This window comes from Ranitomeya imitator, chromosome 2, assembly GCF_032444005.1.
Source record: "Ranitomeya imitator isolate aRanImi1 chromosome 2, aRanImi1.pri, whole genome shotgun sequence".
NCBI lineage: Eukaryota > Metazoa > Chordata > Amphibia > Anura > Dendrobatidae > Ranitomeya > Ranitomeya imitator.
The window spans coordinates 530,602,896-530,625,832 of NC_091283.1; the positions used below are offsets into that span (position 1 = coordinate 530,602,896).

Sequence of the window (22,937 nt, forward strand, 5' to 3'; positions counted from 1 at the left end):
GAAGGTTCCCGGTTAGTACCAGGGCGCGTCAGAGGGTAAGTATGGCGATATTTTTTATTTTAATCCTTTATTTTACACTTAAATCTGAATTCCGATACCAATTCCCGATATCTTAAACATATCGGGAATCGGTATCGGAATTCCGATTCCAGATTCAGAAGATCGCCGACTTCATGGCCGACCCCACATAGGGGTCGGGTCGGGTTTCATGAAACCCGACTTTGCCAAAAGTCGGCGACTTCTGAAAATTGACATGTTTCGCTCAACCCTAGCCGCGACCAATGAATATATGTGACAGACAGACAGAAAGACAGATAGACAGACAGACAGACGGAAGTGACCCTTAGACAATTATATAGTAGATATGTGATTATAGCCTGTGTGTACTTTGAAACACGTAGATTCAAAATGTATACAACTCTTGGATTTGGATTTTCAACTTATTTATCTGCAACATGGAAATATCCACATTTTCTCTCGTAAGTCCATTGCATTTGTTGGATGATCTGTGGATCGGCAGCAGCTTCAGTTTTATATCTTTACTTTGTTGTGTGATCACAACTCTATCAGGCTAGCCTAGCCTATTAAATAATTTCTTTTTTTTTATTCCGGATAAGATCCTATTGTGTTTTTCTGCTCCCCAACATTTGTATATAACCCTGATGTTATGGCATTATGAATAAGTATCTGCCTGTATTTCTCATAATTGAGGACGTCATTAATCCTGCCCAAAATCTCTAATTTATTTGCTGAAATGCAGCCCCAGACTTTCAAGGCATTGCCACCATACATTATTGTTGCGTGCAGACACTCATTATACCTCTTTCCAGCCCATCGGCCAAATGGCTTCTATTTTGGTCAAATATTTCACATTTTGACTCATCAGCACCTGATGACTTTTTTCTGCCCTCCAGTTCCTATGTTTTCGTGTAAAGTTGGATCACTTGGCCTTGTTTCCATGCCAAAGGTGTGTTTATTTGTCCTTAATTCTTCAATGACATCCACTTCTAGCCATTTTACTTCTAACAGTAGATGGGTATAGCTTAGTCCCTCTGGTTGCTGTCAGTTCTGACCTGATGGCACTGCTGGACATTTTTCCAATTTTGAATGGAAGCATGTAGTGTCTTTCATCAGCTGCACTAAGTTCTCTTGGCTGACCACTGTGTCTATGGTTCTCAATATTACCCATTTCTTGGTGCCATCAATGTTTATACATATAAATAGAGAGATCGAGAGAGACTGTTACTTTAGCTAGGTTCTAGTAATATACCATATGTTAATCCAGTAGAAGGAATATGCGCCTGCAGTCAACCAACACATCTGTCTCATCATTTTAGCTACCAGTGCTCCACACTGCAAGAGTTAGGCAAACAAATTGAATGTAATTTATTGTGGATGAATTGTCCGCATTTTATGGCCCTGATCCTAAATGGCTCATTGCCAATTTCATCTTTTAAAATGTCAACAAAACATAAATAACTGGAACTCACTTACTTAGAAAACATCTTCCATTTACACATGCTTTTATTTTTTTACATAGTAGTTTTGGCAGGAAAGACACATATTGCAAGTAACGCTTCATTTATCTGTTTCCATCAGCCCTGCTCTGGATCTGCAGTCAGCCAAGGCCACAAAATAATTTGGAATAATTTGTTACTTTTCATAAAGAGCGTTTTATTTTGTTTTTGGACCAAAGAATGGCACTAGTTGAGTGCTTTAATATTAACAGTAGAACAGTGGTTAAAACAATAAAAAAAAAAATATATATATATATATATATATCATACGTAATAAATAATCTTGCCGTCAGTTGCTTAAAGTTGTAAAGGACTGAAAAAAAGTATATTTTTTTTTCAACAAACAGCGCCACTTTTGCCCAGGAGCTGTGCCTGGTACTGCAGGTCAGTTCTGCTGAAATGAACAGAGGTGACATGCCATAGCTAGTTCAACACATGATCAAAATGCAGTTCAAAATAAGCATATTTTTGGTGTATTTTTCCATTGGTTTTTTACTTCTGGTTTTTCCTACGCATTACAATGAACACAAAACACTGCAAAATTGCTGAAATAATTGACATGCTGTGAATTTGAAATGGCTTCAAGTCTGCAATGAAAAAATAAGTACCATGTGCATGAGACTTTAGAGATCTCATTCGCTTTGCTGGTACTAGGAAATACTTCAGTTTCTGTGACAAAACTGCACTGAAAAAACGTGACATAATTGCAGCACGTACTTAATGTGCGCAAATACCCTTAGAGTCTATTGGCCAAATTGCGCAATATTATTTGTGTCATTGGGGCTAATAGTAGAGTATTTGTCTAACATAATAGAAAGCAATTTAATTAAAATGTACTCCATATGTTAGATCCCTGTTAATTAACAGGGGCCACACTTCAAATGCAAATTAAAAACAATCCCAGGTAAAAAAAAAAGAGGTGTGAAAATGAGATGGCGACACTTCCTGATGAAGCAGGGCGAAACACAGATTGGGGCTTGGGAATGCAGGATCCAGGCAGGAATAGACAAATATGTTACTTTTTCAGCTTGGAGCCTTTCTCACAGATTTACTGACATCTTTCATTATTTGGAAATTGTTGTTTTCTCTTAGCTCAGAATATATATTTGGGGTTTGATAATATTTATGACACTAGCTCTCAATCAATATACTTTAGTTCTATATATGATATCACTGTTTTTTATTTAGAAGTGTCTGCTGTCACACCTCTTTGATCCTTGCTTGTCCCCTCTTTTTTGTGCTGTGTGATTTTAAGACATTATATAAAAAAAATTTATTTTATAAACATATCATCTCTTTCTCACTACTTTTGTCACCCAGTGTTAAAGGGAACCTGTCACCTGAATTTGGCGGGACTGGTTTTGGGTCATATGGGCGGAGTTTTCGGGTGTTTGATTCACCCTTTCCTAACCCGCTGGCTGCAATATTGGATTGAAGTTCATTCTCTGTCCTCCATAGTACACGCCTGCGCAAGGCAAGATTGCTTTGCGCAGGCGTGTACTATGGAGGACAGAGAATGAACTTCAATCCAATATTGCAGCCAGCGGGTTAGGAAAGGGTGAATCAAACACCCGAAAACTCCGCCCATATGACCCAAAACCAGTCCCGCCAAATTCAGGTGACAGAGTCCCTTTAACTTAGGATTTGTTTTTTTTTTACTAATAGGGAACAGCATAATATGATAACATATTGTTAAGTGTCGAGTTCCCGCCACTGCACAGGGGGAATCTCAAACCATCTCCGCTGCGATCTCCTATTCTCCTCCAGCCACAGTGGAGCCTGCTCAGCAGAGATGTCGGTCCCAGCGTCTGGCTCAAGCTGATACTGTGCAGCTGGTTACTGCTGTCCTTCCAGGTTCAGCCATTGTAACCAGTACTGATCAGTGGCGAGCGGGTGTCCCTGGGACGAAGTCCTGCATTTCTTCTTCTGAGCATGCCCAAGGGACGACCTCTCATTGGAGGTCGGGGGTTACATGCTCAGGTCCTGTAGCAGCTTCTATTGGACCACTAGGAAGGTCCCGGAGAGCTTACGCTATAAAAAGTTTGCATGGCCGCACGGCCATGCGCTAGTGTAAACTTATTATTGTGCATGTGTGGATGTATGTCTGTTGATGGATGGAAGCTCCGAATCATTCCCATCCCTAGTGTTGCTAACTGTTTGCAAATGGTGGAAGCTACCTAGCACCTGAGAGTGCTATCCAGCACAGCTAGCACACGATACAGCGTCTGATAGCAGTGACTGGCAGTGCGGGGCCGTGCGCTAATAGAGCACTTTCCTGGCCCAAGTCTGGGTGCTTAGTGGCGCCCGCCAGAGCGGCACTGCACGCACTCTTGTGCAGTAAACTTTTAGTTCTATTAATCTCTGACACCCCAGTAGCAGTGTCGAGCGCAAGAGGTCTAGAGGAACGCTTTCCCTGAGTCTTGGGGCAGCGTTCTGTGACTTTTTGCGTGTGCTCTTTGTGCAGTACCGCGGCCCTGTGACGCAACAGGGTTCACTTCCTTCATACCGGGTGAAGCTAACTCGTGTGTGTATCCACATTATACCGCCATATAGTCCTTCATTACTCAGCAGCAGGTTCCATCTCTGCATGGTGGACCCCGGGCTGCGAAAGCACCTTATATCATCCTTATAATTATTTGGTGCGTTCCGCCAGCCCTAACACACATCCAGCTAAAAAAATCTTTTTTTTCTGTAGCTTGGTATCTGTTTTTACATTTCAGAAGAAGATGTTGGAAAAAAAGGCATGAGATTTATGCAGATTTTTTTATATTTCAGCATATCTCCCAGTTTGTGAATGCACTTGCTTCCATGGTAGTTGGCTGTGCTGGTGTGGACTGCATCCCAGTAACCAAATGGTGTATATGTGACCTTGATTGTATAGCAGATGTCAATGCTGTGTTAGATTTTTTTCTGAATTTACTTACAATATTGTCAGCATCAATATCGGGTGTAGTTTATAGGCAGCATAGTGATAGCAGTAATACCTCGTGCTGATGCCTGAATTGTTTGAAGGCATTTGTTCCACAAAAGAGAACACAAATGTAATAATTGGCATATTGAACATGAAGATGGAGGCTGGAGGGGTTATACATTTTGCATTGAGACTCAAAAGGACAAATTACATCACCCAGCACACAAAAAAAAATTCTTTATTAACTTTTTTAATATTTTATATATTCATATTTCATAGTTTTCATATGTTTTCAGGATTCTTAACATCTAAAAACTAAATATAAAATTGGTCTCCAAAAATACTGGAAAAATATATGTCTTGGTACCGTGTTGGCCAGTGGATGGAAAAATATTAAAATGTGAGAATCCTCAATGATTTATACTTGTCTTATGTATTGCATTATTCGTGTGTCCTCTTGTTAATAAATATTTGACTGTTCGGATCTCACGTTATTCTATGCCTGATGAAGAGATCTGAGTAGTATCAAAAGCTTGCAATTTGTTACCATCTTTTCAGTTAGCCATTAAGAGATATCAACCACTGAGGACTCTCAAATTTTAGTATTTTTCCCCAAAAATAGAAATGCTCAATTAACAATTAAACTACACCGTGTTCAAAATTATTATGCAGATGCTATTTTTCACTGATTTTCCTAAGGCTAGGTTCACATTGCATTAGTGCAATCCGTTTAGCGGATATGCTAACGGATTGCGCTAACGCAATGTCCAAAAAGGATTGCGTTTGGCAATCCCGCTAGCACAGATGCCCGATCTGCGCTAGCGAAGAACGGACCCTGAACGCTGCAAGCAGCATTCGAGGTCCATCCGAAAAAAAGGCACATCGCTGACGCATGCCGAAAAAGGATGATGCTACCTGTCAGAGGAGGTGCTTGAAGCTGGTTGCAATAGTGTGGTGGGAGTGCTTGATGAGAGAATACCAAATTGGGGTATTGTGAGAATCTCTTGATCTTGGTATACAGCTTTGGTGTGATTTTTGTGGAAAAACATTGGTTATCATTATACCCATAAAGGGGGTTTTGGTTGCCACTACTGTAAGGAGGGGAGGGAGCTGGATGTGGCTTGCGATACACTCTCAGAGCTGAATGTGGCTCACAACCAACTCTCAGAACTGAATGTGACTCTCAAGGTCAGGAAGGTTGGGAATTACTGCATTAGAGTATAAGTAAAATTGTATTGGACAAATCTCCCAATAATAGCAATATTTTTTACAATAATAAAATAACTCAAAATTCGCTGTTCCAAGATATTTTATACAATAGAGTTTTCAAACATTTTGTAGGTTGTAAAGAACTGAAAATGGTCATTTGTTGAATGTGCAGTATTAACAGGTCACAGTTACTGAAATCAAAAGCTTTTTTCTTCAACAACTTCTTAACAGGCCAAGTTACATGTTAACATAGGACCCCTTCTTTGATGTCACCTTCACAATTCTAGCATCCATTGAACTCGTAAGCTTTTCGATAATTTCTGATTTAATTTCTATGCAGGCTGTCAGAATAGCCTTCCAGAGCTGCTGCTTTGAGGTGAACTCCCTAAAGTGGCCTACCAGCCCTGGTGCAAAAAATGACTCTGCCATCTACTTGCTGACATCACAGCCTTGTGGGGACAAGGTGGCAATCCATCAACCATCCACTACTCCATGTGGACCATCATGGGTTGCATTGCACTAAACAATAAACAAGACTGTTTTAAAATTAGTCTTCGTATATATCTGGTCCCATTGTAACTATTTCTGCTTGTGAGCACTGTTTAGAGGTGGCAGAAAAGTAGGTTTGTGCACAACTGCAAGCTTCTAGAGGACAGTACACCTTGATATTTGCTGGACTCCAGAGGCACAAGCATCTTCAAATACGTGATTGCTGCTTTGTAATACTATTTTAGCAGAAGCTCTCTTAATCTGATGAATTTATCTGGCAGAAACCTTCCTCATTATGCCTTTATCTGTACAAACCAATCTGTGCTCTGCATCCGTCACAAATCCCTTCACTGTATGGTAATTGTGCTTAAGATTTTGTGAAATATCTAATGTTTTCATACCTTGTCTATGGCATTGCACTATTTGATGCTTTTCGGCAGCAGAGAGATCCTTATTTCTGCCATATTGCTTGAAACCTGTGACCTGCTTAATAATGTGGAATGGCCTTCTTAAATAGTTTTCCTTTAATTAGGCTCACCTGGCAAACTAATTATTGCAGGTGTTTGAGAATTATTTCAGTGATCCAAAGAGCCCTGAGATACAATGCCATTCATGAGTTTATTGAAAAACAAATAATTACATCTTTATTAGACTTAAATTCAATTTCTATAATAATTTGGAATGCAGTGTACTAATAGATGCATCAGCTAAGCTGCGTTCCACGTTTATTGCTTACTTATTATATCTTGCGAGGGAGGCATACTGTGCTGGTTCGGATTCATTTATTATTCTTGATTGGCTCATTAAAGACATTAATTCCTTAGATCCCAGGTCTCGTATAATGTTATGGAGCCAATGGAGCAGACACAGTTAGGTTACCTGACACTCTGCTGGGACTAGTATAACACAAAGATACATGCATTACAATTATAAACCAAGGCCGAGGATTAAATATGGTTTGGGCTTTTCCAAATGGGCCCAGGAGAAGCTCACGTTGAGAAGACCCCCTATTCCCTTATTACTGATGCACCATCTCTGAAGCTAGCGACACCGTGCTAGTAAACCCTAATCAGAAATAGCTGCTCTTTCTTCTTCATAATAAACATCCCTCATATTAATATATACGGGAAATGATTTAAGCTTTCCTGCATTTGTTACGTAACCACGAAAAGGAAAAATGCGAGGAAAGACAATCCAAGCTCCATCTATATGCAGGAAATTCCACTTAATTCTCAAGTGTCTTTCTCACCAGCCCTCGACTACAAAGGCAGCTTGTGATGTAACGTACCAAAATAGAACTGCAGTAAGTAACGTATATGTGTGTTTTGGGGAAATAATAGGATTTTAGATATATTGCTGCTCGTAGCTATATACATCTTACCATATGTACGAAAGAAAGGCAGCAGAAAAATCTCCCATTGCTTCCATATGGATTCTGGAATATATGGAGGTATAAGGGGCTGTACACTGGGTGCTATTTCACATGTCCATTCAGGGTTTACAAGGACATATTATGGCAGTATGCAAAAACCTCACGAATTGAAGGTTGACTATGACTTATGCTGAAGGGAGAAGTACAAGTGCTGTACTGATGGCAGCATCATGATATGTATAGAACATTGCACCCTTTAATTTTTGTTCTAGATGTTCTAAAATAGACAATGTTTAGCCACATATCCTAATGTTAATAAATGGTTCATGAGTCTGAAAGGCTTGGAAGTTCACACAATGGTCCCTCCCTACCATCAACATGTAAAAAGTAGGAGTTTTTAAGTAGCCCAAGTCTCATATGAACATGACTTACTATCCTAGGAAAAGAAGGCATATATTAGTATTATGATATAATATTTATTTCATTTACTTATATAGCACTATTAATTCCACTGGACTTTACAGACATCATCACTGTCCCCATTGGGTCTCACAATATAAATTATGGGAGGAAATAGGAAAACCCAAAGAAAACCCATGCAAACAAGGGGAGAACATACAAACTCCTTGCAGATGATGTTCTTGGTGGGATTTGAACCCAGAACCCCAGCACTGCAAGGCTACAGTGCAAATCACCGAGCCACCATGCAAAACTTGAGACAATAGAAGTTGTCTTAACATTTGTACAATATTCTGAGGTCTCTTGTTCTTTATTGCAGATTATTAATGGTGTTCATATAGAAAGTGTTTTTGTGTAGATTTTATTGCAGTAAATGCTTACTTTCCCCACCAAAATCCATGAGGCAAAATGCCTAAAAATTATGCCCCATAGTCTTCATGGGAAAACAACATTTCTGTTCATTAAGTCACATTTTTTTCAAAATTAGTTTTGTAAGTTACATGTCACTTAGAGGTTTCCGGGTGGATTCCACCCAAAAATTATGGCAGAAACCATCATTCTGATTAGCCATATGGATTTAATAAAATACTTGTCTTGAATTTCTTTCAGAAAAATTTGTAGCAAATACAAATCGGAAAACTTTCTTTGTAGCTATAAAGTCTATCTTCAAGGCCTTATACAAGAGTTGTATGGAGTCACAATATAGCACCAGTAGAGGTCCATGGCATCAGTCCTTATGATTTAATAAGGAGATATTGTGGTGATGTTCTCCTGTTGCCTAATACAGTGCCATAAGGAGGACTGAGCAGTGGATATAGTGCCTCCATATTCAGTGCTTGTATCCTTGATATCCTGCCCCAAATAAAAAGAATAGGCACATTAAGGCCACGTGCACATATAGAGTTTTTGGTGATTTTTTTACCTCAGTATCTGTAAGCCAAAACCAGGAGTGAGTGATAAATACAGAATTGGTGACATGTTTGTTATACACTATATCTCTGACTGTTCTGCTCCTGGTTTTGGCTTACAAATATGATGTGAAAAACCTCACCAAATACTCAACGTATGACTGTGGCCCAAATCAAAACTTGAAATAAAAGATACTTGCAATTAATAATAAAAATTTAGCTAAAACGTTTTTTCCTAAACGTTACTGCTTCATTTTTTAATGTAAAGTATTAGTAGTGTTCAGTTTATAACTTGACTTGAATTATTACTTTTCATGGTCTGTTACATAAGGTCATATTCATAGGTTTTGCTAAAATCTTTTCCTGTCTGCTACACTGCCTGTGAACTGCTGAGGGTCACTGTGGAGAGAAGTCGGCTACCTACTAGAATTTGACACCTTCAGAGAGAACCACCTGGCTTATCCTTCTGAAGGGTCTTGCATGACATATCAGATTGTTGGCATCTCCTCTGCTGCTAATGATATACTCAACATCTTGAATCGCACGAACATGTGTTCTACATTAAGATGCTGTGCTTAAGAGTCATAATCATTGCAAGCCAAGGTACTAACTTGATACAGGTGCCAAAAGAGGGGCACAATGTCCTCACATTTTATGCAATGTGTGCCAGTGGTAAAGTATCAAATATATCACATACTGTTTTATATAAACTCAGCTGAGTGCTAAAAAAGAAAAGATTAAAATCCATTTTGTGAAATAGATTCCGAATACATTTCTCACAAGGTGATGCATTTTACAGTTATATCAGCTCTATGGTTCAGACACACATGAGCAGTACAACTCCATACCATCTCCACGCCATAAAACACCAGCAATACAAGTCCATGGGCCTAGTCTGCCTAGTCTGCCCTCGTCACCTCCTATTCCATAATGAGACATACTGAGGTTTCCCAAAAAATTCAAGCTGCTCAAACTAAAATAATCATAGTATGCTCTAAGGCTGCGCAGAGATATTCTCCATTGAAGCATTGCCGTACATATAAAGCCTAACAGTTAATTTCATATACAGTGCCTTGCGAAAGTATTCGGCCCCCTGGAACGTTTCAACCTTTTCCCACATATCATGCTTCAAACATAAAGATACCAAACATAAATTTTTGGTGAAGAATCAACAACAAGTGGAACACAATTGTGACGTTGAACAAAATTTATTGGTTATTTTACATTTTTGTTCAAATTCAAAAACTGAAAAGTAGGGCGTGCAATATTATTCGGCCCTTTTACTTTCAGTGCAGCAAACTCACTCCAGAAGTTCATTGTCGATCTCTGAATGATCCAATGTTGTCCTAAATGCCTAATGATGATAAATATAATCCACCTGTGTGTAATCAAGTCTCCGTATAAGTGCACCTGCTCTGTGATAGTCTCAGGGTTCTGTTTGAAGCACAGAGAGCATCATGAAGACCAAGGAACACAACAGGCAGGTCTGTGATACTGTTGTGGAGAAGTTTAAAGCAGGATTTGGATACAAAATGATTTCTAAAACTTTAAACATCGCAAGGAGCACTGTGCAAGCGATCATATTGAAATGGAAGGAGTATCATACCACTGCAAGTCTACCAAGACCCAGTTGTCCCTCTAAACTTTCATCTCAAACAAGGAGAAGACTGAACAGAGATGCAGCCAAGATCACTCTGGATGAACTGCAGAGATCTACAGCTGAAATGGGACAGTCTGTCCATAGGACAACAATCAGTCATACACTGCACAAATCTGGCCTTTATGGAAGAGTGGCAAGAAGAAAGCCATTTCTCAAAGATATCTATACAAAGTGTTGTTTAAAGTTTGCAACAAGCCACCTGGGAGACACACCAAACATGTGGAAGAAGGTGCTCTGGTCAGATGAAACCAAAATCTAATTTTTTGGCAACAATGCCTAACGATATGTTTGGCACAAAGGCAACATAGCTCATCACCCTGAACACACCATCCCCACTGTCAAACATGGTGGTGGCAGCATCATGGTTTGGGCCTGCTTTTCTTCAGCAGGGACAGGGAAGATGGTTAAAATTGATGGAAAGATGGATGGAGCCAAATACAGGACCATTCTTGAAGAAAACCTGTTGGAGTCTGCAAAAGACCTGAGACTGGGATGGAGATTTGTCTTCCAACAAGACAATGATCCCAAATATAAAGCAAAATCTACAATGGAATGGTTCACAAATAAATGTATCCAGGTGTTAGAATGGCCAAGTCAAAGTCCAGACCTCAATCCAATCAAGAATTTGTGGAAAGAGCTGAAAACTGTTGTTCACAAACGATCTCCATAAAATCTTACTGAGCTCCAGCTGTTTGCCAAGGAGAAATGGGCAAAAATTTCAGTCTCTCAATGTACAAAACTGACAAGTGACTTGCAGCTGTAATCGCAGCAAAAGGTGGCGCAACAAAGTATTAAGTTAAAGGGGCCGAATAATATTGCACGCCCCACTTTTCAGTTTTTGAATTTCCCCAAAATTTAAAATAACCAATACATTTTGTTCATCTTCACAATTGTGTTCCACTTGTTCTTTCTTCACCAAAGATCAACAACAAATTTACATTTGGCATCTTTATGCTTGAAGCATCATATGTGGGAAAAGGTTGAAAAGTTCCAGGGGGCCGAATACTTTTGCAAGGCACTGTGTATATATATATATATATATATATATATATATATATATATATATATATATATATATATATATATATATATATATATATATATACATATACAGTGCCTTGCCTTTATATATATATGAATACATATATATATTGTGTTGGTGTATTGGTAGGTAGATAGATAGATAGATAGATAGATAGATAGATAGATAGAAGACAGGTAGATAGATACACTGAGGAACACATATTGATGGAAACAACTCATCCCACTGCACAATCTTTGATGTTTATTATGATTTATTCATAATTTGCTCTGCACATTTTTTTTTCATTTTTTTTTATTTCAGGATGTTGTAAGCATTATCATTACATGTTTTGCAAAAATGTAATATATGAGCGAGTTAAGCATTGTAAGCATTGAGATTTCATTATATTTCAACACTAAAGGTCGGATTGGGTTTGGGTTGAGGGATGGACTTAATATGGGAAGGTACATCCCCTTTTACCCATAGTGGGGGTGGTTCTCCAGAAATGTGGTTCCTATCCCATTACTTTATGACCTGGTCTAATATGTGATTACCTCATATATGCTGAATGCATTGCTTTTTATTCCATATGTGCTTCATAAGTCCTTAAGTTTTATGAATACAGAAACTTTTCAAAGATGTGACCCTCAAATGCATATGAAGCATGTGCAAAATCCAGATGCTGATGATGTATACACAGTCATGCATTACGGATTGGAACAAGATGGCTGCTGGTCTCCAATATGGCCGACACGCATGTGCAGAAATGTCTCAGTCTTATATTTTCTCTACCATTTGTACATTGCTGGTCTTCAATATGGCCAAAACACATGTGCAGACATGCTAGACCCCTTCCATTTTCCCGCTAGTGCTGGTTTACTTTGATCATGTGCAGTATGCCGTCACTATGGACTGTTGCATTTTTCTAATTTTCTATCATGGTAGGCTGCCTTCATTTTTGTATGTGTATTGGAGGATTGGTTTATGCCTGGGATTCTATGCACTTCTCCACCCACCCTTTTTTCTGGTGCTTGCCTTGATTTTTTTTTAGATAGATTTAAAAATTTGGAAAAAATATTTTTTTTATTCTAAAATGCTTTGAAAGGGGTTTTCTTGTTTCAGCATTTAGCGGCATATAAAAGTTTGGGCACCCCTGGTTAAAATAACTGTTATTGTGAACAATTAAGTAAGTTGAATATATTTTCATCTTTTACATTTTGAAAATTACATAAAGGAAAATGGGCAAATGCAAACGTTTTGGCACCCTGCATATTTAGCCCCTAGTAGCACCCCCTTTTGTAAGTATCACAGCTTGTAAATGTTTTTTTGTAACCAGACAAGAGTCTTTCAATTCTTCCCTAGAAAATAATTCCAGTTCTATGAGATTCCTGGAATGACTTGCATTCACTGCTATGTTGACTTCTAGCCACAGATTTTCAATGATGTTCAGATCAGGGGACTGTGAGGGACATTGTAAAACTATCAGCTTGTACCTTTTGAGATTGTCTATTGTGGATTTTTACTCGTGTTTAGGATCATTATTGTTGCATGTACTCCTCTCAGTATATGAGGGCGATACAAAGGCAACGTGAGATCTTTTTGGAATCCTGGGGAAATCTTACTCAGGGTGATCATTAATTTTAATTCTTCACAGTAGAGGGGAGGTAACGGTTTACCGCCACACAGCTATGACATAGTTCTGAGCTGAAGCAGATCACAAGGGTTTTATTCAAACTTTTGATCATGCAGAATCAATTTTCCTCATGCAATGCTTCATCAACATACAGTATATGAAAATATCCTTACAGATAACTTCTCTTCACAGATAACTTAGTTTCACACACAGTGTCTTAACCTAAGTGGAACTGTACCTTGCTCATGCAGTGAGGTGAGGGGAGGAGAATGAGTCTGGTGCTGTAGCTCTCTCACTTCTATCTTGAGGTAATAAAGATGCTCCTGGTTGTCCTGACTGCTTCTATGATTACAAAAATAGCTTGTGTGGAAGAACTGGTCTAAACAGCTTGTTTGATTTCAGTCTGACAGGAGACTTTCTAGCACTCATCTTACTTTTGGATGTCCAGGACACAATAACAACCTTCCCAGTGTCCCCGGGGATGAGCTAACCACTTTGGTCTGCCATAACAATTGTGACCCCTACAGTTGCTGACTGATTCTAAATCAAAAGTGCAGCTTCTATCTGTCACATTATCCATTTGTAGACGCCATCCTCTTGTTAACTTCAGCTTTTTAACAGATGGTGTTATGTTTTGAATCAAGAATTTGTTGAAATTTCATTGAATCCATTCTTCATTCTACCAATGAAATGTTCTCCATGCCATTGGCTACAACACAACCCCAAAGCATGATTGATCCACACCCATGCTTAACCCCTCTGTGACCTTAGACGTACTATCCCGTCGAGGTGCCCTGGGCTTATCTGACCCTGGACGGGATAGTACGTCATAGCCGATCGCCCGCGCTCACGGGGGGAGCGCGGCCGATCGCGGCCGGGTGTCAGCTGCTTATCGCAGCTGACATCCGGCACTATGTGCCAGGAGCGGTCACGGACCGCCCCCGGCACATTAACCCCTGGCACACCGCGATCAAAGATGATCGCGATGTGCCGGCGGTGCAGGGAAGCACCGCGCAGGGAGGGGGCTCCCTGCGGGCTTCCCTGAGACCCCCGGAGCAACGCGATGTGATCGCGTTGCTGCGAGGGTCTCACCTCCCTCCCTGCTTCCTCCAGCCCCGGATCCAAGATGGCCGCGGATCCGGGTCCTGCAGGGAGGGAGGTGGCTTCACAGAGCCTGCTCAGAGCAGGCACTGTGAAGGCTGCAGCGCTGCATGTCAGATCAGTGATCTGACAGAGTGCTGTGCAAACTGTCAGATCACTGATCTGTGATGTCCCCCCCTGGGACAAAGTAAAAAAGTAAAAAAAAAAATTTCCAAATGTGTAAAAAAAAATAAAAAAAAATATTCCAAAATAATGAAGAAAAAAAAAAAATATTATTCCCATAAATACATTTCTTCATCTAAATAAAAAAAAAACCAATAAAAGTACACATATTTAGTATCGCCGCGTCCGTAACGGCCCGACCTATAAAACTGTCCCACTAGTTAACCCCTTCAGTAAACACCGTAAGAAAAAAAAAAAAAAACGAGGCAAAAAACAACGCTTTATTATCATACCGCCGAACAAAAAGTGGAATAGCACGCGATCAAAAGGACAGATATAAATAACCATGGTACCGCTGAAAGCGTCATATTGTCCCGCAAAAAACGAGCCACCATACAGCATCATCAGCAAAAAAATAACAAAGTTATAGTCCTGAGAATAAAGCGATGCAAAAATAATTATTTTTTCTGTAAAATAGTTTTTATCGTATAAAAGCGTCAAAATATAAAAAAATGATATAAATGAGGTATCGCTGTAATCGTACTGACCCGAAGAATAAAACTGATTTATCAATTTTACCAAACGCAGAACGGTATAAACGCCTCCCCCAATAGAAATTCATGAATAGCTGGTTTTTGGTCATTCTTCCTCACAAAAATCAGAATAAAAAGCGATCAAAAAATGTCACGTGCCCGAAAATGATTTCAATAAAAACGTCAACTCGTCCCACAAAAAACAAGACCTCACATGACTCTGTGGACCAAAATATGGAAAAATTATAGCTCTCAAAATGTGGTATTGCAAAAAATATTTTTTGCAATAAAAAGGGTCTTTCAGTGTGTGACAGCTGCCAATCATAAAAATCCGCTAAAAAACTCGCTATAAAAGTAAATCAAACCCCCCTTCATCACCCCCTTAGTTAGGGAAAAATAAAAAAAAATGTATTTATTTCCATTTTCCCATTAGGGCTAGGGTTAGGGCTAGGGTTAGGGTTAGGGCTAGGGTTAGGGTTAGGGCTAGGGTTAGGGTTAGGGCTAGGATTAGGGTTAGGGCTAGGGTTAGGGCTAGGGCTAGGGTTAGGGCTAGTGTTAGGGTTAGGGCTAGGGTTAGGGTTAGGGCTAGGGTTAGGGTTAGGGTTAGGGCTAGGGTTAGGGCTAGGGTTAGGGTTAGGGCTAGGATTAGGGCTAGGGTTAGGGCTAGGGTTAGGGCTAGGGTTAGGGCTAGGGTTAGGGTTGGGGCTACAGTTAGGGTTGGGGCTAAAGTTAGGGTTAGGGTTTAGATTACATTTACAGTTGGGAATAGGGTTGGGATTAGGGTTAGGGGTGTGTCAGGGTTAGAGGTGTGGTTAGGGTTACCGTTGGAATTAGGGTTAGGGGTGTGTTTAGATTAGGGTTTCAGTTATAATTGGGGGGTTTCCACTGTTTCGGCACATCAGGGTCTCTCCAAACACGACATGGCGTCCGATCTCAATTCCAGCCAATTCTGCGTTGAAAAAGTAAAACAGTGCTCCTTCCGTTCCGAGCTCTCCTGTGTGCCCAAACAGGGGTTTACCCTCACATATGGGGTATCAGCGTACTCAGGACAAATTGACAACAACTTTTGTGGACCAATTTCTCCTGTTACCCTTGGGAAAATACAAAACTGGGGGCTAAAAAATAATTTTTGTGGGAAAACAAAAAGATTTTTTATTTTCACGGCTCTGCGTTATAAACTGTAGTGAAACACTTGGGGGTTCAAAGTTCTCACAACACATCTAGATAAGTTCATTGAGGGGTCTAGTTTCCAATATGGGGTCACTTGTGGGGGGTTTCTACTGTTTAGGTACATTAGGGGCTCTGCAAACGCAATGTGACGCCTGCAGACCAATCCATCTAAGTCTGCATTCCAAATTATGCTCCTTCCCTTCCGAGCCCTCCCATGCGCCCAAACGGTGGTTCCCCCCCACATATCGGGTATCAGCGTACTCAGGACAAATTGGACAACAACATTTAGGGTCCAATTTCTCCTGCTAACCTTGGAAAAATACAAAACTGGGGGCTAAAATATAATTTTTGTGGAAAAAAAAATATTTTTTATTTGCACGGCTCTGCGTTATAAACTGTAGTGAAATACTTGGGGGTTCAAAGCTCTCACAACACATCAAGATGAGTTCCTTAGGGGGTCTACTTTCCAAAATGGTGTCACTTGTGGGGGGTTTCTACTGTTTAGGTACATTAGGGGCTCTGCAAACGCAATGTGACGCCTGCAGACCATTCCATCTAAGTCTGCATTCCAAATGGCGCTCCTTCCCTTCCGAGCCCTCCCATGCGCCCAAACGGTGGTTCCCCCCCACATATGGGGTATCAGCGTACTCAGGACAAATTGGACAACAACTTTTGGGGTCCAATTTCTCCTGTTACCCTAGGGAAAATACAAAACTGGGGGCTAAAAAATAATTTTTGTGGGAAAAAAATTTTGTTTTATTTTTATGGCTCTGCATTATAAACTTCTGTGAAGCCCTTGGTGGGTCAAAGTGCTCACCACACATCCAGATAAGTTCCTTAGGGGGTCTACTTTCCAAAAGGGTGTCACTTGTGGGGGGTTTCAATGTTTAGGCACATCAGTGGCTCTCCAAACGCAACATGGCGTCCTATCTCAATTCCTGTCAATTTTGCATTGAAAAGTCAAACGGCGCTCCTTCCCTTCCGAGCTCTCCCATGCGCCCAAACAGTGGTTTACTGCCACATATGGGGTATCAGCGTACTCAGGACAAATTGGACAACAACTTTTGGGGTCCATTTTCTCCTGTTACCCTTGGTAAAAAAAAAACAAATTGGAGCTGAAGTAAATTTTTTGTGTAAAAAAGTTAAATGTTCATTTTTATTTAAACATTCCAAAAATTCCTATTAAACACCTGAAGGGTTAATAAACTTCTTGAATGTGGTTTTGAGCACCTTGAGGGGTGCAGTTTTTAGAATGGTGTCACACTTGGGCATTTTCTATCATATAGACCCCTCAAAATGACTTCAAATGAGACGTGGTCCCTAAAAAAAATGGTGTTGTAAACATGAGAAATTGCTGGTCAACTTTTAACCCTTATAACTCCCTAACAAAAAAAAATTTGGTTCCAAAATTATGCTGATGTAAAGGAGACATGTGGGAAATGTTACTTATTAAGTATTTTGTGTGACATATCTCTGTGATTTAATTGCATAAAAATTCAAAGTTTGAAAATTGCGATATTTTCAAAATTTTCGCCAAATTTCCGTTTTTTTCACAAATAAACGCAGGTACTATCAAAGAAATTTTACCACTATCATGAAGTACAATATGTCACGAGAAAACAATGTCAGAATCACCAGGATCCGTTGAAGCGTTTCGGAGTTATAACCTCATAAAGGGACAGTGGTCAGAATTGTAAAAATTGGCCTGGTCATTGACGTGCAAACCACCCTTGGGGGTTAAGGGGTTAATGGTTGGCAAGATATCTTTTTCCTGAAATGCTGTGCCCTTTTTCTGCACACGTACCTTTGATCATTGTGGCCAAAGAGTTATATTTTAACCTCATCAGTCCACAAGAATTGTTTGCAAAATGCATCAGACTTGTTTAGATGTTCTTTTCCATTCTTCTGACACTGAATTTTATGGTGAGGAAGCAGCACAAGTTTTCTTCCGATGACTCTACCATGAAGGCCATATTTGTGCAAGTGTCTCTGAACAATAGAACAATGTACCACAACACCAGAGTCTGTTAATCTTTCTAAAAGTCTTTTGCAGTCAAGCGGGGGTTCTGATTTACCTCTCTAGTAGGGTTGAGCGACCTTGACCTTTTTAGAGTCGAGCCGTGTTTCGCGAAACCCGACTATCTTAGAAGTCGAGTCGAGTGGAATCGGCCGATTATCGCGAAAAGTCGGGTATCGCCCGAAACACGAAACCCAATGCAAGTCAATGGGGGAGCATAGTCGGCAGTGAGTGGAGGCCAGGAAAACACCTACACTGCCCATTTTAATGGCAAAAACATCCATTCTTGTTAAAGAAGCTTGTCAATCGTAATTTACCTTATAATAATTGGAAGGCATTTGAAATTGGGGGTCATTTGGCTAAAGTTGTGGGGGGTAGGGCTGGTTCAAGTAATTAGTGGGCCCAGTAAATCTGGACCATGTCACGGCAGTGGAGCAGGGAGAGGTAAGTATTTCAACTTTGCAAGTGCTGTGATCCTGAGCAAGCAGGGGGGGCCCACTCGTTGGCATTGGCACTGGCACAGGGCCCCTCAAAGTACAGCGGTGTGTTTGCACGGCGGGGGCGCCTCCCACCGGCAGCAACACTTTTGCGTACTATGAGAGGCCCTGTGCCAGTGACGTCGCCAACTAGTATTCCTCCCCCCACCTGATGAAGGAACCTGCACTTTCATCTGCACCTTCCTCTTTGTCCCCGTGTAAGGTGGTATGGTATGCGGGAAGAGGAACCTGACTTTCAGCAGGGTCACAATCTTGCTGTGTAGCGTGCACGGGGAATTTTGCGTTATGGGTCAAAGTACCAGCAGACTCATCTATCACTGGCTGGGCAATGGGCAGGATGAGGAGGAAACACAGATATAGGCCCAAAGAATAAAGTGGGCTAAATGCAGTTCAAAATTGGTAACACAGGACTAACCAGGGGGCATTGCAGTGGAGGACAACTGGAATGAGAGGCTGACACAGAGAGTAGGCCCAAATCAGTAAGTAGTCGAAATGCAGTTCAAAATTGGCAACCGTAGTAAACAAGCGGCACAGCTTTGTTCAGTGGAGGAGAACAGCAAGGAGTGGCAGACACCGATAGTAGACCCCAACCCAACTAGTAGGCAAAATGCAGTCTAACATTAACAACTACTTAACGAGAGCCTGAAAATGGAATTTCAGGACAGGAAACCAGGAGAACAGCAAGGAGTGGCAGACACCGATAGTAGGCCCCAAACCAACTAGTACGCCAAATGCAGTTGTTCCATTTAACTACAATTTAATGAGAGCCTGAAGATAGAAGTTCAGGAAAGGCAACCTGGAGAACACCTTGGAGTGTAACACACCATCTCTCTACACCCCATACCCAATTTGTAGGCCTAATGCAGTGTAGTTTCCAACAACTACTAAACGAGAGCATGAAGATCGAAGCAATGGAGAGGAAACCTGGGGAACACCTTGGAGTGTAACACACCATCTCTCTACACCCCATACCCAATTTGTAGGCCTAATGCAGCGTAGTTTCCAACAACTACTAAACGCGAGCATGAAGATTGAAGCAATGGAGAGGAAACCTGGGGAACACCTTGGAGTGTAACACACCATCTCTCTACACCCCAAACCCAATTTGTAGGCCTAATGCAGCGTAGTTTCCAACAACTACTAAACGCGAGCATGAAGATTGAAGCAATGGAGAGGAAACCTGGGGAACACCTTGGAGTGGAACACACCATCTCTCTACACCCCATACCCAATTTGTAGGCCTAATGCAGCGTAGTTTCCAACAACTACTAAACGCGAGCATGAAGATTGAAGCAATGGAGAGGAAACCTGGGGAACACCTTGGAGTGTAACACACCATCTCTCTACACCCCATACCCAATTTGTAGGCCTAATGCAGCGTAGTTTCCAACAACTACTAAACGAGAGCATGAAGATTGAAGCAATGGAGAGGAAACCTGGGGAACACCTTGGAGTGGAACACACCATCTCTCTACACCCCATACCCAATTTGTAGGCCTAATGCAGCATAGTTTCCAACAACTACTAAACGAGAGCATGAAGATTGAAGCAATGGAGAGGAAACCTGGGGAACACCTTGGAGTGGAACACACCATCTCTCTACACCCCATACCCAATTTGTAGGCCTAATGCAGCGTAGTTTCCAACAACTACTAAACGAGAGCATGAAGATTGAAGCTCAGGAAAGGCAACCTGGAGAACACCTTGGAGTGGAACACACCATCTCTCTACACCCCATACCCAATTTGTAGGCCTAATGCAGCGTAGTTTCCAACAACTACTAAACGCGAGCATGAAGATTGAAGCAATGGAGAGGAAACCTGGGGAACACCTTGGAGTGGAACACACCATCTCTCTACACCCCATACCCAATTTGTAGGCCTAATGCAGCGTAGTTTCCAACAACTACTAAACGAGAGCATGAAGATTGAAGCTCAGGAAAGGCAACCTGGAGAACACCTTGGAGTGGAACACACCATCTCTCTACACCCCATACCCAATTTGTAGGCCTAATGCAGCGTAGTTTCCAACAACTACTAAACGAGAGCATGAAGATTGAAGCTAAGGAAAGGCAACCTGGAGAACACCTTGGAATGGAACACACCATCTCTCTACACCCCATACCCAATTTGTAGGCCTAATGCAGCGTAGTTTCCAACAACTACTAAACGAGAGCATGAAGATTGAAGCAATGGAGAGGAAACCTGGGGAACACCTTGGAGTGGAACACACCATCTCTCTACACCCCATACCCAATTTGTAGGCCTAATGCAGCGTAGTTTCCAACAACTACTAAACGAGAGCATGAAGATTGAAGCAATGGAGAGGAAACCTGGGGAACACCTTGGAGTGGAACACACCATCTCTATACACCCCATACCCAATATGTAGGCCTAATGCAGCGTAGTTTCCAACAACTACTAAACGAGAGCATGAAGATTGAAGCAATGGAGAGGAAACCTGGGGAACACCTTGGAGTGGAACACACCATCTCTCTACACCCCATACCCAATTTGTAGGCCTAATGCAGCGTAGTTTCCAACAACTACTAAACGAGAGCATGAAGATTGAAGCAATGGAGAGGAAACCTGGGGAACACCTTGGAGTGGAACACACCATCTCTCTACACCTCATACCCAATTTGTAGGCCTAATGCAGCGTAGTTTCCAACAACTACTAAACAAGAGCATGAAGATTGAAGCTCAGGAAAGGCAACCTGGAGAACACCTTGGAGTGGAACACACCATCTCTCTACACCCCATACCCAATTTGTAGACCTAATGCAGCGTAGTTTCCAACAACTACTAAACGCGAGCATGAAGATTGAAGCAATGGAGAGGAAACCTGGGGAACACCTTGGAGTGGAACACACCATCTCTCTACACCCCATACCCAATTTGTAGGCCTAATGCAGCGTAGTTTCCAACAACTACTAAACGAGAGCATGAAGATTGAAGCTCAGGAAAGGCAACCTGGAGAACACCTTGGAGTGGAACACACCATCTCTCTACACCCCATACCCAATTTGTAGGCCTAATGCAGCGTAGTTTCCAACAACTACTAAACGAGAGCATGAAGATTGAAGCTCAGGAAAGGCAACCTGGAGAACACCTTGGAGTGGAACACACCATCTCTCTACACCCCATACCCAATTTGTAGACCTAATGCAGCGTAGTTTCCAACAACTACTAAACGCGAGCATGAAGATTGAAGCAATGGAGAGGAAACCTGGGGAACACCTTGGAGTGGAACACACCATCTCTCTACACCCCATACCCAATTTGTAGGCCTAATGCAGCGTAGTTTCCAACAACTACTAAACGAGAGCATGAAGATTGAAGCTCAGGAAAGGCAACCTGGAGAACACCTTGGAGTGGAACACACCATCTCTCTACACCCCATACCCAATTTGTAGGCCTAATGCAGCGTAGTTTCCAACAACTACTAAACGAGAGCATGAAGATTGAAGCAATGGAGAGGAAACCTGGGGAACACCTTGGAGTGGAACACACCATCTCTCTACACCCCATACCCAATTTGTAGGCCTAATGCAGCGTAGTTTCCAACAACTACTAAACGAGAGCATGAAGATTGAAGCAATGCAGAGGAAACCTGGGGAACACCTTGGAGTGGAACACACCATCTCTCTACACCCTATACCCAATTTGTAGGCCTAATGCAGCGTAGTTTCCAACAACTACTAAACGAGAGCATGAAGATTGAAGCAATGGAGAGGAAACCTGGGGAACACCTTGGAGTGGAACACACCATCTCTCTACACCCCATACCCAATTTGTAGGCCTAATGCAGCGTAGTTTCCAACAACTACTAAACGAGAGCATGAAGATTGAAGCAATGGAGAGGAAACCTGGGGAACACCTTGGAGTGGAACACACCATCTCTCTACACCCCATACCCAATTTGTAGGCCTAATGCAGTGTAGTTTCCAACAACTACTAAACGAGAGCATTAAGATCGAAGCAATTGCGAGGAAACCTGGTGCACACCTTGGGAGGCAGACACCGTTAGTAGGCCCTACCAAAGTTGTACACCCAATGCAGTTTTAAAATTCCTAGAGGCTGAAAACAAGACTATTGACGCTCAGCTTTTTTCAAAGGAACACAGCTGAATTGAGTGGCGCAGACAGACACAGGTAGTAGGACTCAAACCAAAAATGTGGCTCACTGCAGCAGAAAAAAGTTACAGGGGTACACAAGCTGCAGTGCTCTGGGCAGTGGAGGACAATTTCAATAGTGAACCGCAGACAGACTTTGT

At 41.4% G+C, this 22,937-nt stretch overlaps 1 protein-coding gene across 1 annotated transcript in view; it reads left to right on the forward strand.

Moving 5' to 3' along the window:
* The window catches only part of MEOX1 (mesenchyme homeobox 1), a 91,477-nt gene that overhangs the window by 36,287 nt on the left and 32,253 nt on the right, over positions 1-22,937 (forward strand). The window lies entirely within an intron of this gene.